Source organism: Salvelinus namaycush, chromosome 27 (assembly GCF_016432855.1).
Source record: "Salvelinus namaycush isolate Seneca chromosome 27, SaNama_1.0, whole genome shotgun sequence".
In the NCBI taxonomy this organism is placed as follows: Eukaryota; Metazoa; Chordata; class Actinopteri; order Salmoniformes; family Salmonidae; genus Salvelinus; species Salvelinus namaycush.
Genome location: NC_052333.1, coordinates 9,985,999 through 10,002,611, shown reverse-complemented (window position 1 = coordinate 10,002,611; position 16,613 = coordinate 9,985,999). Strand labels below are relative to the sequence as shown.

Below are 16,613 nucleotides of genomic sequence, written 5' to 3'. Positions count from 1 at the left end.
TGTACACAGCCCATCTGTAAATAGCCCATCCAACCTACTACCTACCTCATCCCCATTTTTGTTTTTTGTTTTTTCTGCTCTTTTGCACACCAGTATTTCTACTTGCACATCCTCATCTGCACATCTATCACTTCAGTGTTAATTGCTAAATTGCAATTACTTCGCCACTATGGCCTAGTTATTGCCTTGCCTCTTACTCCCTTTGCACACACTGTATACAGATTTCCTATTGTATTATTGACTGTACGTTTGTTTATCCCATGTGTAACTCTGTGTTGTTGTTTTTGTCGCACTGCTTTGCTTTATCTTGGCCAGGTCGCAGTTGTAAATGAGAACTTGTTCTCAACTGGCCTACCTGGTTAAATAAAGTTGTAATACTGTGAAAAATACTGTGAAATGTTCATTAAACCTACAGGTGTCACAAGGAAATAATACAATCTCTGTCCTCAGACAGTTCTCACCAACTGTTGCTTGACAATACTGTCAGGTTAGTCTATTATTTATAAGGTTTAATATCTTCTAGACACAAGATGTCCCCTTATTTGACTGTTAGTTGAAGTATCAGTGTGTTTGACATTGTCTAGGACAACGAGACATTTAATATTAAAGTCATATTAAACATTCAACAAATGTTGTATTCATCAAATGAAATGTCACACCATCAATTACTCAGAGATCAAAATGATTTGACGTGAAAAATGAATGAGACAGGACCAAAGCACATTCTAATGGCCGGTCACGTTGCAAAGCGCATGCAGGAATGTCTTACTGAGCGATTGAACTGCTGCAGTAGATTCAGTCACTCCCCACATGCCCTAACGCTGTTGTTACTGAGCAACTTTTCATCCACTGACATGGGAGACATTCTCCACATAGTTTTATTCCATTAAAGTGCATCATGCTTTCTCCTTCCAGAAAACTGGGGGAAAACAGACTTTCCTATATACAAGAGTTTATATCAGGAGAGAAATCATTGAGTTGACTTATTGACATTGTACAGCTGGCTTCTGATATTTGGGAAGATACGTATACAGAGTCGTAGTTTCCATTACTTTACTGTTTGAGAGACGTCCAAAAATGGCTTGTTTGCCTGAATGAGGCGGTATATCTACTCTATAGAGGCTGTTTATCTACTCTATAGTGTCTGTATATCTACTCTATAGAGGCTGTATATCTACTCTATAGTGGCTGTATATCTACTCTATAGAGGCTGTTTATCTACTCTATAGTGGCTGTATATCTACTCTATAGTGGCTGTATATCTACTCTATAGAGGCTGTTTATCTACTCTATAGTGGCTGTATATCTACTCTCTGGAGGCTGTTTATCTACTCTATAGTGGCTGTATATCTACTCTATAGTGGCTGTATATCTACTCTCTGGAGGCTGTTTATCTACTCTATAGTGGCTGTATATCTACTCTCTGGAGGCTGTTTATCTACTCTATAGTGGCTGTATATCTACTCTATAGTGGCTGTATATCTACTCTCTGGAGGCTGTTTATCTACTCTATAGTGGCTGTATATCTACTCTCTGGAGGCTGTTTATCTACTCTATAGTGGCTGTATATCTACTCTATAGTGGCTGTATATCTACTCTCTGGAGGCTGTTTATCTACTCTATAGTGGCTGTATATCTACTCTCTGGAGGCTGTTTATCTACTCTATAGTGGCTGTATATCTACTCTATAGTGGCTGTATATCTACTCTCTGGAGGCTGTTTATCTACTCTATAGTGGCTGTATATCTACTCTCTGGAGGCTGTTTATCTACTCTATAGTGGCTGTATATCTACTCTCTGGAGGCTGTTTATCTACTCTATACTGGCTGTATATCTACTCTATAGTGGCTGTATATCTACTCTCTGGAGGCTGTTTATCTACTCTATAGTGGCTGTATATCTACTCTCTGGAGGCTGTTTATCTACTCTCTGGAGGCTGTTTATCTACTCTATAGTGGCTGTATATCTACTCTCTGTAGGCTGTTTATCTACTCTATAGTGGCTGTATATCTACTCTCTGGAGGCTGTTTATCTACTCTATACTGGCTGTTTATCTACTCTATAGTGGCTGTATATCTACTCTCTGGAGGCTGTTTATCTACTCTATAGTGGCTGTATATCTACTCTCTGGAGGCTGTTTATCTACTCTATAGTGGCTGTATATCTACTCTATAGTGGCTGTATATCTACTCTATAGTGGCTGTATATCTACTCTCTGGAGGCTGTTTATCTACTCTATAGTGGCTGTATATCTACTCTCTGGAGGCTGTTTATCTACTCTATAGTGGCTGTATATCTACTCTCTGGAGGCTGTTTATCTACTCTATAGTGGCTGTATATCTACTCTCTGGAGGCTGTTTATCTACTCTATAGTGGCTGTATATCTACTCTATAGTGGCTGTATATCTACTCTATAGAGGCTGTTTATCTACTCTATAGAGGCTGTATATCTACTCTATAGAGGCTGTATATCTACTCTATAGAGGCGGTATATCTACTCTATAGAGGCTGTATATCTACTCTATAGAGGCTGTATATTTACTCTATAGAGGCGGTATGTCTGCTAGACATTTACAGTGCGTCAGAAAGTATTCATACCCCTTGACTTATTCCACATTTTATTGTCTTACAGCTTGAATTCATCTACACACAATATCTCATAATGACAAAGTGAACACACAGTTTTATAAATGTTAGCAAATTAATTGAAAATTAAATACAGAAATATCTCATTTACATAAGTATTCACGCCCCTGAGTCAATACATCACCTTTGGCAGCGATTACAGCTATGTGTCTTTTTGGGTAAGTCTCTAAGAGCTCTGTCAAGTTGGTTGGTGATCCTTGCTAGACAGCCATTTACATGTCTTGCCATAGGATCTGTAACTAGGTCATTCAGGAACATTCAATGTTGTCTTGGTAAGCTCCTCCAGTGTATATTTGACCTTGTGCTTCACGTTATTGTCCTGCTGAAAGGTGAATTTGTCTCCCAAATGTCTGTTGGAAATCAGACTGAACCAGGTTTTCCTCTAGGATTTTAGCTGTGCTTATGTCACGGCCGTCGTAAGAAGTAGACCAAAGCACAGTGTGGTGAGCGTACGTATTCCTTTTATTTAGGATGACGCCGACAAAAACAATAAACAATACAAAAAAACTATCGTGAAGCTTAAGGCTATAGTGCCACAAACAAAGACAACTTCCCACACTGAAAGGAGGGAAAAGGGCTACCCAAGTATGGTTCCCAATCAGAGACAACGATAGACAGGTGTCCCTGATTGAGAACCATACCCTGCCAAAACATAGAAATACAAAATCATAGAAAACAAAAACATAGAATGCCCACCCCAAATCACACCCTGACCAAACCAAATAGAGACATAAAAAGGCTCTCTAAGGTCAGGGCATGACAGCTTAGCTCTATTACGTTTCTTTCTTTCCTAAAACCTCCATAGTCCTACTCGGTGTTGTGATGGATTTATCCCCAAACACAACGCTTTGTATTCAGGACATAAAGTGAATTTCTTTGCCACATATTTTTTGCAGTTTTACTTTAGTGCCTTGTTGCAAACAGGATGCATGTTTTGGAATATTTGTATTCTGTAAAGGCTTCCTTCTTTTCACTCTGTTATTTAGGTGAGTATTGTGGAGTAACTACAATGCTGTTGATCTATCCTAAGTTTTCTCCTGTCACAGCCATTAAACTCTAACTGTTCTAAAGTCACCATTGACCTCATGGTGAAATTCCTGAGTGGTTTCCTTCCGCTCCGACAACTGAGTTAGGAAGGATGCCTGTATCTTTGTGGTGACTGAGTGCAATTAATAACTTCACAATGCTCAAAGGAATATTCAAAGTCTGCTTATTTTTCCCATCTACCAATAGGTGCCCTTCTTTAAGACGCATTGGAAAACCTATCTGGTCTTTGTGGTTGAATCTACCTGAAATTCACTGTTCATCTGAGGGACCTTACAGATAGTTGTACTGTATGTGTGGGGTTCAGAGATGAGGTAGTCATTAAAAGATCATGTTAAACACTATTATTGCACACAGAGTGAGTCCATGAAACTTATTATGTGACTTGTTAAGCACATCTTTACTATTGCACATATTTAGGCTTGACATAACAAAGGGGTTGAATACTTACAGACTCAAGACATTTCAGCTTTTCATTTTTAATTAATTAGTAAATAATGTAATAAAACATCATTCCACATTGACGTTATGGGGTATTGTCTGTAGCCAGTGAAATAAAATCTCAATTTAATCCAATTTAAATTCAGGCTGTAACACAACAAAACGTGGAAATAGTCAAGGGTTATGAATACTTTTTGAAGGCATTGTATGCGAGTTGCTAATCCGCTTATCCTCACACATGCTAACAAAACACTGTGTTGCAATTCCATTTTCTGCTGTCTTGGAAGGCGTTCATTCAACCTGAATAAGCCAGCGCAATCATGCAAAATCACTCTTGGTTGAGAAATTGTTTAGGTGATTAAAAAGAAAAATCTGAAACATTTACAAAGTCGGGGTGAATCCTCTGAAAGAAAATCTGAGCGGAAAGGGAAAAAAAGACAGAGAATAGAAGTTTAGTGAGTGTTGAATAAATATCGGGTGAGCCAATGTGTTGGGAAAGCTTTGCATTCATTCTATAGCCTCCATCAAAACTGAGCTGAGCATCAAAGACGGGGAAAATTAGGAGTCAATAAAGTGTAAAATCAGTTGAAGAGCCCCGTGGCTGAATATTATAACCATAGATAAAAACCAAGGCACTCACAGTGAGATGAAGAATTCAATATCTAAAAGCATATCCTCTGAAGAATAAATCAGTCAAGATCAATAGATGCTTAAAGAAACATAAAAGTGCAGCTCATGTGGATTGCTTCCTTGCTGGAACTAATGCACATTACCTCTAAACTTCTGTCAACTTCATAGGGTTCAATAAAATTGAGGGATTAAAGGGGCAATCTGGGATGATTACATCCAGTTTCCAACTTTTGGAGTACATCGCTATGTAAATTGCCTTGTGAGTTTAGTTCAACTTTCTTACCCCATCAGAACTAAAAGAAAATAGAGCTTGTTTAACTCCATTGTTTGTGATTAATGTAATTGTGGTGACATTTCTCCAGTCCCATCCCTTAGAAGTTTACCAAAAAAGTGGAGGGGTGCCCACTTAGAATCCCAGATTGTCCCTTTAAAATCAGGGACAATAAATTTCCTTTACAGAACAGGAGCGTGTTACAGTAAATACATTGAAACAGTACGGTTATAGATTCCCACGAAATTAAAGGGAAATGTGTTTTTTTCCCTCTCAAAGACGTATTGTGTATACACTTCCACTACTAGTGCCCGACGTACTTCATCCATCCCTCAAAGTGCTGCTACGCCCATTTAGAAAATCAAAGAACATTGTGCGATGGGTCCACTGACACTCGGGGTAAAAATAATGCAGAGTGAAAACAAGAGCATTATTGAGAGAGGAACCAGAACAACACTATGGGCTGACTTTATTAATTTGTCACAGTGATACGCTGCCTCAACTCTGACGCACTCTGACGCGTCTAAAGACAAAAAGTGGCATCAAAAGCAACCCGCTTGAAAACAATAGCCTAGCAATAGCCTCTCTCAGAGACCACCTTTGAATAGTCACTTACCCATCTTAGCGATTGAAGAGTTCTAGAACAGTTACTATATTAAATGGATCAAACACCGTTCAGGGTCATTATACCATTAAACATTAGTTATACCATTATACCACTTGTACAGGTACTGCAGAGTATGGAAGTAGCTTATGTCAAAATATAGAAAAACATAAGTGTAACACAGTGGTTCCCAAAGTTTTTATAGTCCCGTACCCATTCAAACATTCAACCTCCAGCTGCGTACCCCCTCTAGCACCAGGGTCAGTGCACAATCAGATGTTTGTTTTTTTCCATCATTGTAAGCCTGCCACACACACACTATACAATACATTTATTAAACATAAGAATGAGTGTGAGTTTTTGTCACAACCCGGCTCGTGGGAACTGACAAAGAACTCTTACAGGACCAGGACACAAATAATAATAATCAATAATTTTGCTCTTTATTTAACCATCTTACATATAAAACCTTATTTGTTCATCGAAAATTGTGAATAACTCACCACAGGTAAATGAGAAGGGTGTGCTTGAAAGGATGCACATAACTCTGCAATGTTGAGTTGTATTGGAGAGAGTCAAAGTTTTAAATCATTTTCCACACACAGTATGTGCCTGTATTTAGTTTTCATGCTAGTGAGGGCCGAGAATCCACTCTCACATACAGTTGAAGTCGGAAGTATAGATACACTTAGGTTGGAGTCATTAAAACTCGTTTTTCAACCACTCCACACATTTCTTGTTAACAAACTATAGTTTTGGCAAGTCGGTTAGGACATCTACTTTGTGCATGGCACAAGTAATTATTACAACAATTGTTTACAAACAGATTATTTCAATTAGAATTCACTGTATCACAATGGGGTCAGAAGTTTACATACACTAAATTGACATCATTTGAGTCAATTGGAGGTGTACCTGTGGATGTATTTCAAGGCCTACCTTCAAACTCAGTGCATCTTTGCTTGACATCATGGGAAAATCAAAAGAAATCAGCCAAGACCTCCACAAGTCTGGTTCATCCTTGGGAGCAATTTCCAAACGCCTGAAGGTACCACGTTCATCTGTACAAACAATAGTACGCGAGTACTATTGTGAAAAACGGAGTTTAAATGTATTTGGCTAAGGTGTATGTAAACTTCCAACTTCAACTGTAGGTACGTGGTTGCAAAGGGCATCCGTGTCTTAACAGCGCGATTTGCCAATGCAAGAAACTCTGAGTGCAGCCCAATCCAGAAATCTGGCAGTGGCTTCTGATTAAATTAAATTACATTTTCACAGAACCACTTGTTGCAATTTCGATGAGGCTCACTTGTACAGATATCAGTAAGTGGACTGGAGGCAGGGCATAAAAGGGATACTGAATCCAGTTGTTTGTGTCATGAGTTTCGGGAAAGTACCTACGTAATTGCGCACCCAGCTCACTCAGATGCTTCGCTATATCACATTTGACATTGTCCGTAAGCTTGAGTGCATTTCCACACAAAAAAATCATACAATGATGGAAAGACCTGTGTGTTGTCCTTGTTAATGCAGACAGAGAAATTATGGTCAGTAAAGAAAACTTTAAGCTCGTCTCTCAATTAAAAAACAAAACGTGTCAATACTTTGCCCCTTGATAACCAGTTCTGTATGTTGTAAAAGCGTTACATGGTCGCTGCCCATATCATTGCATAGTGCAGGAAAAACACGAGAGTTCAGGGGCCTTGCTTTAACAAAGTTAACCATTTTCACTGTAGTGTCCAAAACATATTTCAAGCTGTCAGGCATTCCCTTGGCAGCAAGAGCCTCTCGGTGGATGCTGCAGTGTACCCAAGTGGCGTCGGGACAAACTGCTTGCACACACGTGTTACCACTCCACTATGTCTCCCTGTCATGGCTTTTGCCCCATCAGTACAGATACCAACACATCTTGACCACCAAAGTCCATTTGATGTCACCAAGCTGTCCAGTTCTTTAAAAAATATCCTCTCCTGTTGTCCTGGTTTCCAGAAGAGGATGTCTTCCTTAATTCACCCCCCATAAACGTAACGGACATATACCAGAAGCTGTGCCAGGCCCGCCAAGTCTGTTGACTCATCCAGCTGTAACGCATAGAATTCACTGGCTTGTATGCGAAGCAGTAATTGTTTCAAAACATCTCCTGCCATGTCACTGATGCGTCGTGAAACAGTGTTGTTTGATGAAGACATTGTCTGTATAGTTCTTTTGGCCTTTTCCCCCAGCATTGTCCCAGCCATATCCGCAGCAGCAGGAAGAATTAAGTCCTCCACAATAGTATGGGGCTTGCCTGTCCTAGCCACTCGGTAGCTCACCATATAAGACGCTTCTAGCCTCTTCTTATTAATGGTATCTGTTGATTTTATACGTGTCTTACTAGTCGAAAGTCGTCTTAATTCTTGATCCAAAAACTCCTGTGGTTTATTTTTCAAATTGGCATGTTTTGTTTCTAAATGTCTGCACAAGAGTGAAGGTTTCATTGAGTTGTGAGATAGTACTTTTGCACATATAACACAATGTGGCTGAGGAAAGGCACTACTCCCAATATAAGTGAACCCCAAATCAATGTAGTTCTCATCATATTTGCACCACTTCGATGGTCCATCGTCCCTGTCTGTTGTTCTGTGCTTTCCCGGGTAAGGGGGCAGTAGCTCTTCGGCTGCATCAGATTCACAACTGTCAGTGTCCATGCTAGCTTGGCAAACAACAAATGTAGAATTACTGATGCTAGCATTGGATGTGCTTGTGGAAGCAGAACAACTTGTGTCTTCAACAGGTGCAGGTGTAGTACAGCTGGTAGTAGCAGTACAACCAGTAGAGCTGGTATGTGTCTCTATGGCCTTACTTATTTTTAACCATTCATCAATTTTCAAGCAAATGGAATGAGCAGAAGCTACATTTGGCTACATACGGACCGTTAGTGGAATTCCCGCGAGAGAGTAACGTGATTGGATGTTAATTATTTGACTAGGCTACCTGTATTTGACATTGTGTTGTTATTTCGCTGAACACTGGATGGTTTAATTTTATTTTTGGCAGTGCAACGAGGCTACTCAGGTGGGAAAAAAACCTCTCCCAAATGTATAGCCCCGTTGGAAAATATAAATGGACTGTTTGAAAATGTTCAAAAAATATCTAAATCACATTTTTATTTGCTGTACCCCCGACGGCATTGCGTGTACCCCAGTTTGGGAATACCTGGTGTCACAGATATGACTTTGAGATTACTCCATGCACTTTACAAACATGACTGATTAGCTTTGCTACTTTACATTATTCTGCACCGTTGAGGAAGAGTGGCAAGTATGCATTGTGTGTGACAAATACACTTTGATTTGACTGTATTTTACCAATCACCATAACAAAATCCCCAAATAAAGGGTTAACTGCCATGAGTGAAAGTTATTTTAAATACAAGCGGAGTCACTCAGGGTTCCTGTTCTTTCAGGTCAGACCAATGATATCAATAGCTGATCTCTTCCACTACAGAAACTCTCATACATTTCATCAATTTCATTTCACTCTGAATAAACTGAAAGTTCTCCAGAGCAGTTATTATTATTTTTTAAATAACGAATTTAGATAGCACACTGTTGGTATGGTACATAGAGGGGTAATCCTATTCTGTGGAGTCTGTTGAATGCTCAGTTGTATCTGAGGGAAAGCAATAATAAAGGAAAAGAGAGGATGGAGGAGATAAAAAGAATAATGAATTTCATTGTGAACGCACCACACTTTAATTATGTGCCGGTCAAATTTGGTACATGAGGTAATTAATCGTTTCAAGACATCTGACTGAATCTCATGAGGAGACCCATAAGTCTTTCACTGGGAGAATACACTTCCAGGGGTAGAATGTGTTTTGAATTGTGCTGATTTCATAGTATCAGAACCAAAAAGTCCATATCACTAATTCAAAGTAAGGTAGACAGTGCATATAAAAAGTAAGTGTCTGAGCAGTTTGTGTCTATATGGTAAGAACATTTTTGACAACGTGACACACAAAGAACCACTTATGACTGAAATTCTGAGTAACCTAAGGATAGCCTTTTTGCACGAAAACCCCTTTAAAATGTAATTGGTCACTGAAGTAGTGACAGGGTCTTTTTCACACCTTCCATGGAAAAATGACTGAAGCTGACATCAACATCTTCACACTTATTCACTGGTTAATTCACTGATTTTACTGAGAACTGAGTCATCACAGCACTAATGCTGTTCTGAGCAAATAAAACATGCAAATATTATGACGGCAATTACGCAAAACAACTGCGCAGTGAGAAATAAAAGGCAGACAGACACTGGAGAGAGAATCTTAGTGATTCAAGGTAATGTTAATCCTTTGGAAATCATTTTTCAATCATTCTGTATTTAGGTCAATTTCATTCATTTAAAACTAGTACAGTCTAAAATGCTAATTAGATGTAAGTAATAACTCAGATGCTGGCCCTTTCCTCATGCTCTACGCTCTCACTTATTCAAGCCAACTATTCACATCTCTCTCCACCCACCTAAATACTTTATCCTAAATGCTCGCCATCCTCTCTCTACCCACTTAAATACCTTATCCTAAATGCTCCCCATCCTCTCTCTACCCACTTAAATACCTTATCCTAAATGTTCCCCATCCTCTCTCTACCCACTTAAATACCTTATCCTAAATGCTCCCCATCCTCTCTCTACCCACTTAAATACCTTATCCTAAATGCTCCCCATCCTCTCTCTACCCACTTAAATAGCTTATCCTAAATGCTCCCCATACTCTCGCTCATCTCTCTCTCCATATCATCATTCTCTCTCTCTCCCTCCCAGGCTAAATCTGCCAATAGTCTCCAATGACAATGTCAGGAAGGGAGAGGGCTAGAGAGCTTAGGCACGCAATATCACACAAATTAACTCACTGTCTTTGTTCCTGTGCCATGCCCTGCAATGTAACTGGTAACATAGACAGACAGAGCCCTCAGTCAACATGTCCCCCCTTCCCTCCGTCTGTCTGGCTGTCACTATGGTTTATCCGGGACTCAACATGCCCAGTCCTTAATGAAGCTTGATTACCTTCTACACCAGCACACAGATCTGTTCGTGCTCTTGCCCACTCCATTGTCATGCCAAATAAGTAGCATGACATAAGGAGTTGGCAAAAGAGCAGAAACAGACTGGCACCCAGGCTAGGTTACATTACCAAACAGACTGGCACCCAGGCTAGGTTACATTACCAAGCAGACTGGCACCCAGGCTAGGTTACATTACCAAAAAACGGACTGGCACCCAGGCTAGGTTACATTACCAAAAAACGGACTGGCACCCAGGCTAGGTTACATTACCAAACAGACTGGTACCCAGGCTAGGTTACATTACCAAACAGACTGGCACCCAGGCTAGGTTACATTACCAAACAGACTGGCACCCAGGCTAGGTTACATTACCAAACACACTGGTACCCAGGCTAGGTTACATTACCAAACAGACTGGCACCCAGGCTAGGTTACATTACCAAACAGACTGGCACCCAGGCTAGGTTACATTACCAAACAGACTGGCACCCAGGCTAGGTTACATTACCAAACAGACTGGCACCCAGTCTAGGTTACATTACCAAACAGACTGGCACCCAGGCTAGGTTACATTACCAAACAGACTGGCACCCAAGCTAGGTTACATTACCAAACAGACTGGCACCCAGGCTAGGTTACATTACCAAACAGACTGGCACCCAGGCTAGGTTACATTAGCATGAACGGTGTAGATGAGATGATGAGTAGGAGTGGATTAAACACATTCATTTGTAGCCACAGAGGGTTATAGGGTTCACCATGTCCTTACTGAGCCTACAGTATTCCACAGCAATAATATAGAAAATGAACTGATCAGAGTTGACACAAACACATTTATCAGTAAGAAGAGTGGAAAGAATCAAGATTTAAGCCTCCAGTACTTTGTGCATTGAGTAAGGCTGATGTAGTAATTCCCAACATACACTACATTACCAAAAGTATGTGGACACCTGCTTGTTGAACATCTCCTTCCAAAATCATGGGCATTAATATGGAGCTGGTCCCCCCTTTGCTGCTATACAGCCTCCACTCTTCTGGGAAGGCTTTGCACTAGATGCTGGAACATTGCTGCGGGGGCTTGCTTCCATTCAGCCACAAGAGCATTAGTGAGGTCAGGAACTGATGTTGGGCGATTAGGTCTGGCACGCAGTCTGCGTTTCAATTAATTCCAAAGGTGTTCAATGGGGTTGAGGTCAGGGCTCAGTGCAGGCCAGTCAAGTTCTTCCACACCGATCTCCCCCCAAAAAACTGTAAGGACCACGCTTTGTGCACGAACCATGAACCGAACCATGAAAAACAGCCCCAGACCATTATTCTTCCTCCACCAAACTTTACAGTTGGTACTATGCATTGGGGCAGGCACCATTCTCCTGGCACCGCCAAACCCAGATTCGTCCGTCGGACTGCCAGATGGTGAAGCATGATTCATCAATCCAGAGAACGCATGTCCACTGCTCCAGAGTCCAATGGCGGCGAGCTTTACACCACACCAGCCGATACTTGGCATTGCGCATGGTGATCTTAGGCTTGTGGGTGGCTGTTCTGCCATTTCAGAAACCCATTTCATGAAGCTCGCGACAAACAGTTATTGTGCTGACGTTGATTCCAGAGGCAGTTTGCAACTCGGTTGCAACCGAGGAGAGACGATTTTTACGCACTACGCACTTCAGCACTCGGCGGTCCCGTTCTGTGAGCTTGTGTGGCCTACCACTTCGCGGCTGAGCCGATGTTGCTCCTAGATATTTCCACTTCACAATAACAGCCCTTACAGTTGACCAGGGCAGAAATTTGACTATGACGGTGACACGTTAAAAGTCACTGAGCTCTTCAGTAAGGCCATTCTAATGCCAATGTTTGTCTATGGAGCGCGCTTGGCTGTGTGCTCGATCTTATATATAAATTAACATGATGCAAGTACTTAACCCTGCAGTCCTGATATTTATCTTCATGATCGTAGACAATGAAAAGAGAGTGAGGCGTTAAGCAATGGATAGACTATGACATCAGCCTTGGTACATGCAGACAAAAATCTGGCCATTATCTTTGGAGAACGATCCAAATTGATGATTAAAAACAAGCTGGATCAAAACAAAGTCCAAGCCAAAACTAACTAACCGCGAAACAGGAATTCTCATGTAGTCTCCAATCCACAGAGACATGGATATAGATTAGCAATCCAAGAGCCCACAGATTCTTCTTTATGCTTTTTAACCACCAGTGATATAGTATCATGAAGGCTTTAGGACCCTAATTGCTCTCCCAAGTGGATGAGACATACAGTACCAGTCAAAATGTTGGACACGCCTTCTCATTCAAGGGTTTGTCTTTATTTGTACTATTTTCTACATTGTAGAATAATAGTGAAGACATCACAACTATGAAATAACACATATGGAATCATGTAGTAACCAAAAAAGTGTTAAACAAATCAACATATATTTTATATTTGAGATTCTTCAAAGTAGCCACCCTTTGCCTTGATGACAGCTTTGCACACTCTTGGTATTCTCCAGCTTCACCTGGAATGCTTTTCCAACAGTCTTGAAGGAGTTCCCACATATGCTGAGCACTTGTTGGCTACTTTTCCTTTACTCTGTGGTCCAACTCATCCCAAACCATCTCAATTGGGTTGAGGTTCGGTGATTGTGGAGGTCATCTGATGCAGCACTCCATCACTCTGCTTTTTGGTCAAATAGCCCTTAAACAGCCTGGAGGTGTGTTGGGTCATTGTCCTGTTGAAAAACTGGCTTCTTTGCTGCCCTTCTTGACACCAGACCATCCTTCAAAAGTCTTCGGCTCACTGTGCGTGCAGATGCACTCACACCTGCCTGCTGCCATTCCTGAGCAAGCTCTGTACTGGTGGTGCCCCGATCCCGCAGCTGAATCAACTTTAGGAGACGGTCCTGGCGCTTGCTGGACTTTCTTGGGCGCCCTGAAGACTTCTTCACAACAGTTGAACCTCTCTCCTTGAAGTTCTTGATGATTTGATAAACGGATGATTTAGGTGCAATCTTACTGGCAGCAATATCCTTGCCTGTGAAGCTTGCCTGTGAACCTTTTTGTGCAAAGCAATGATGACGGCATGCGTTTCCTTGCAGGTAACCATGGTTGACAGAGGACGAACAATGATTCCAAGCACCACCCTCCTTTTGAAGCTTCCAGTCTGTTATTCAAACTCAATCAGCATGACAGAGTGATCTCCAGCCTTGTCCTCGTCAACACTCCCACCTATGTTAACCTCTTATGGCTGCAAGGTAAAGTATTGAGTAGCCAGTTAAATCGTGCCCATTTCAAACGGCCTCGTACTCAATTCTTGCTCGTACAATATGCATATTATTATTATTATTGGATAGAAAACACTCTCTAGTTTCTAAAACCGTTGGAATTATTTCTCTGAGTGAAACAGAACTCCTTCTGCAGCACTTTTCCTGACCAGGAAGTGGAATGTCAGAAATCGATGCTCTGTTCAACTTCTTGCCTATACATGGGCATAAGACGTAAGAGCCTACGTACATTTCATACACCTTCCCCTGGTTGGTCAAGAGGTGGTGAGAGGAAAAAAATTGTGTTTATCTTGGTCTAAGGTGGAATAAAAGCTATTTCTTTGACGTGACCGTCCACTTCCGGTTTCTGGAGCGCGCAAAGGGGACATGGATTTGGCTTCTTTTTAGCTGTCGTTATGAACGAATAACTTCTCCGTCTTAGATTTTTTTTGATACATGTGTCCATATCATCGTAAAGTATGTTTTTTCAATATAGTTTAATCAGATTATTGAAATTTTTTCGGGAGTTTTGCCGTGATCCGTTCTCTGACTTTGATTACGTTGGAGATATATGTAGCACTTGGCAAGTGCCCATGCTAAATGAAGAGGGGAATTTGCCGTTCCAGTTCAAAACAACGACTTTTCTGGACAAAGAACACCTTGTCCAACATTCTGACGAAAGATCACCAAAAGTAAGAAACATTTTATAATGCTATTTCTAATATCTGTCGTGCATGTGAACTGGCCGTCGGCGCCCAAGTGTTTCTGGCTATTGTGGCTACGCTAATATAGCGCTACATTTTGTTTTCGCTGTAAAACATTTAATAAATCGGAAATATTGTCTGGAATCACAAGATGCCTGTCTTTCAATTGCTGCACACTATGTATTTTTCTGAAATGTTTTATGATGAGTAATTAGGTATTTGACGTTGGTGTCTGTAAATATTATGGCTGCTTTCGGTGCAATTTCTGATTGTAGCTGAAATGTGAACTATGATTTATACCTGAAATATGCAAATTTTTCGAACAAAACATATGCTATACATAAATATGTTATCAGACTGTCATCTGATGAAGTTTTTTCTTGGTTAGTGGCTATTTATTTCTTTATTTGGTCGAATTTGTGATAGCTAGTGATGGAGTAAGAAACTGATGGAGTTAGAAAAGTGGTGTCTTTTGCTAACGTGGTTAGCTAATAGATTTACATATTTTGTCTTCCCTGTAAAACATTTTAAAAATCGGACATGTTGGCTTGATTCACAAGATGTGTACCTTTCATATGCTGTATTGGACTTGTTAATGTGTGAAAGTTAAATATTTTAAAAAAATATCTTTTGAATTTCGCGCCCTGCACTTGAGCTGGATGTTGTCATAAGTGTACCGGTGTCGGGCTGCCGCCCAAACAGGTTAACTTCTTATGGCTGCATCCCGCTACCGGGATCGATATGACAGCAGCCAGTGAAAGTGCAGGGCGCCAAATTCAAACAACAGAAATCTCATAATTAAAATTCCTCAAACATACATGTATCTTAAATCATTTTAACGGTAATCTTGTTGTTAATCCCACCAAAGTGTCCGATTTCAAATATGCTTTTCAGCGAAAGCACTACAAACGATTATGTTAGGTCACCACCAAACCACAATAAGCACAGCCATTTTTCCAGCGAAAGATAGCTTTCACAAAAAGCAGAAATAGAGATAAAATTAATCCCTAACCTTTGATTATCTTCATCAGATGACACTCATAGCACTTCATGTTACACAATACATGCATGTTTTGTTTGATAAAGTTCATATTTATGACAAAAGATCTGAGTTTACATTGCCGTGTTAGATTTACTAGTTCCAAAAACATCAAGTGATTTTGCATAGCCACATCGTTTCAACAGAAATACTCATCATAGATGTAGATGATAATACAAGTTATACACATGGAATTATAGATATACCTCTCCTTAATGCAACCGCTGTGTCAGATTTCAAAAAAACTTTACGTAAAAAGCAAATCATGCAATAATCTGAGACGGAGCTCAGAACAATAGCCAAATTAGCCGCCATGTTGGGGTCAACAGAAACCAGAAAATACATGATAAATGTTTCCTTACCTTTGATGAACTTCATCAGAATGCAGCCCTAGGAAGCCCAGGTCCACAATAAATGCTTGATTTGTTCGATAATGTCCGTTATTTATGTCCAATTAGCTACTTTGGTTAGCACGTTAGCGGTAAACAATTCCAAAGTCACAAAGCGCATCCACTATAACGTGACGAAATGTCCAAAAGTTTCGTAACAGTCAGTAGAAACATGTCAAACGATGTACTGAATCAATCTTTAGAATGTTGTTAACAGACATCTTGAATAACGTTCCAACCGGAGAATTAGATTGACTTCAGAAGAGCGGAGGTCCTCCTCATGTGAAGGAGCGTGTTCAATGCGTGGTCACCTCATGGCAGTGATTACTAATTCCTGTCTCTTTCGGCCCCCCTTCACAAAAACTCATCAATATCTCGCTGTAATTTCAATGAGAGCTTGGTTGAAAATCTGCCACCTCAGAAACAATTCAAACAGGAAGTGGAACTTCTCAGATTTTTGCCTGCCATATGAGTTCTGTTATACTCACAGACATAATTCAAACAGTTTTAGAAACTTCAGAGTGTTTTCTA

At 40.5% G+C, this 16,613-nt stretch overlaps 1 pseudogene; it reads right to left on the bottom strand.

The window, feature by feature from the left end:
• The window catches only part of LOC120022593, a 282,457-nt pseudogene that overhangs the window by 47,437 nt on the left and 218,407 nt on the right, over positions 1 to 16,613 (bottom strand).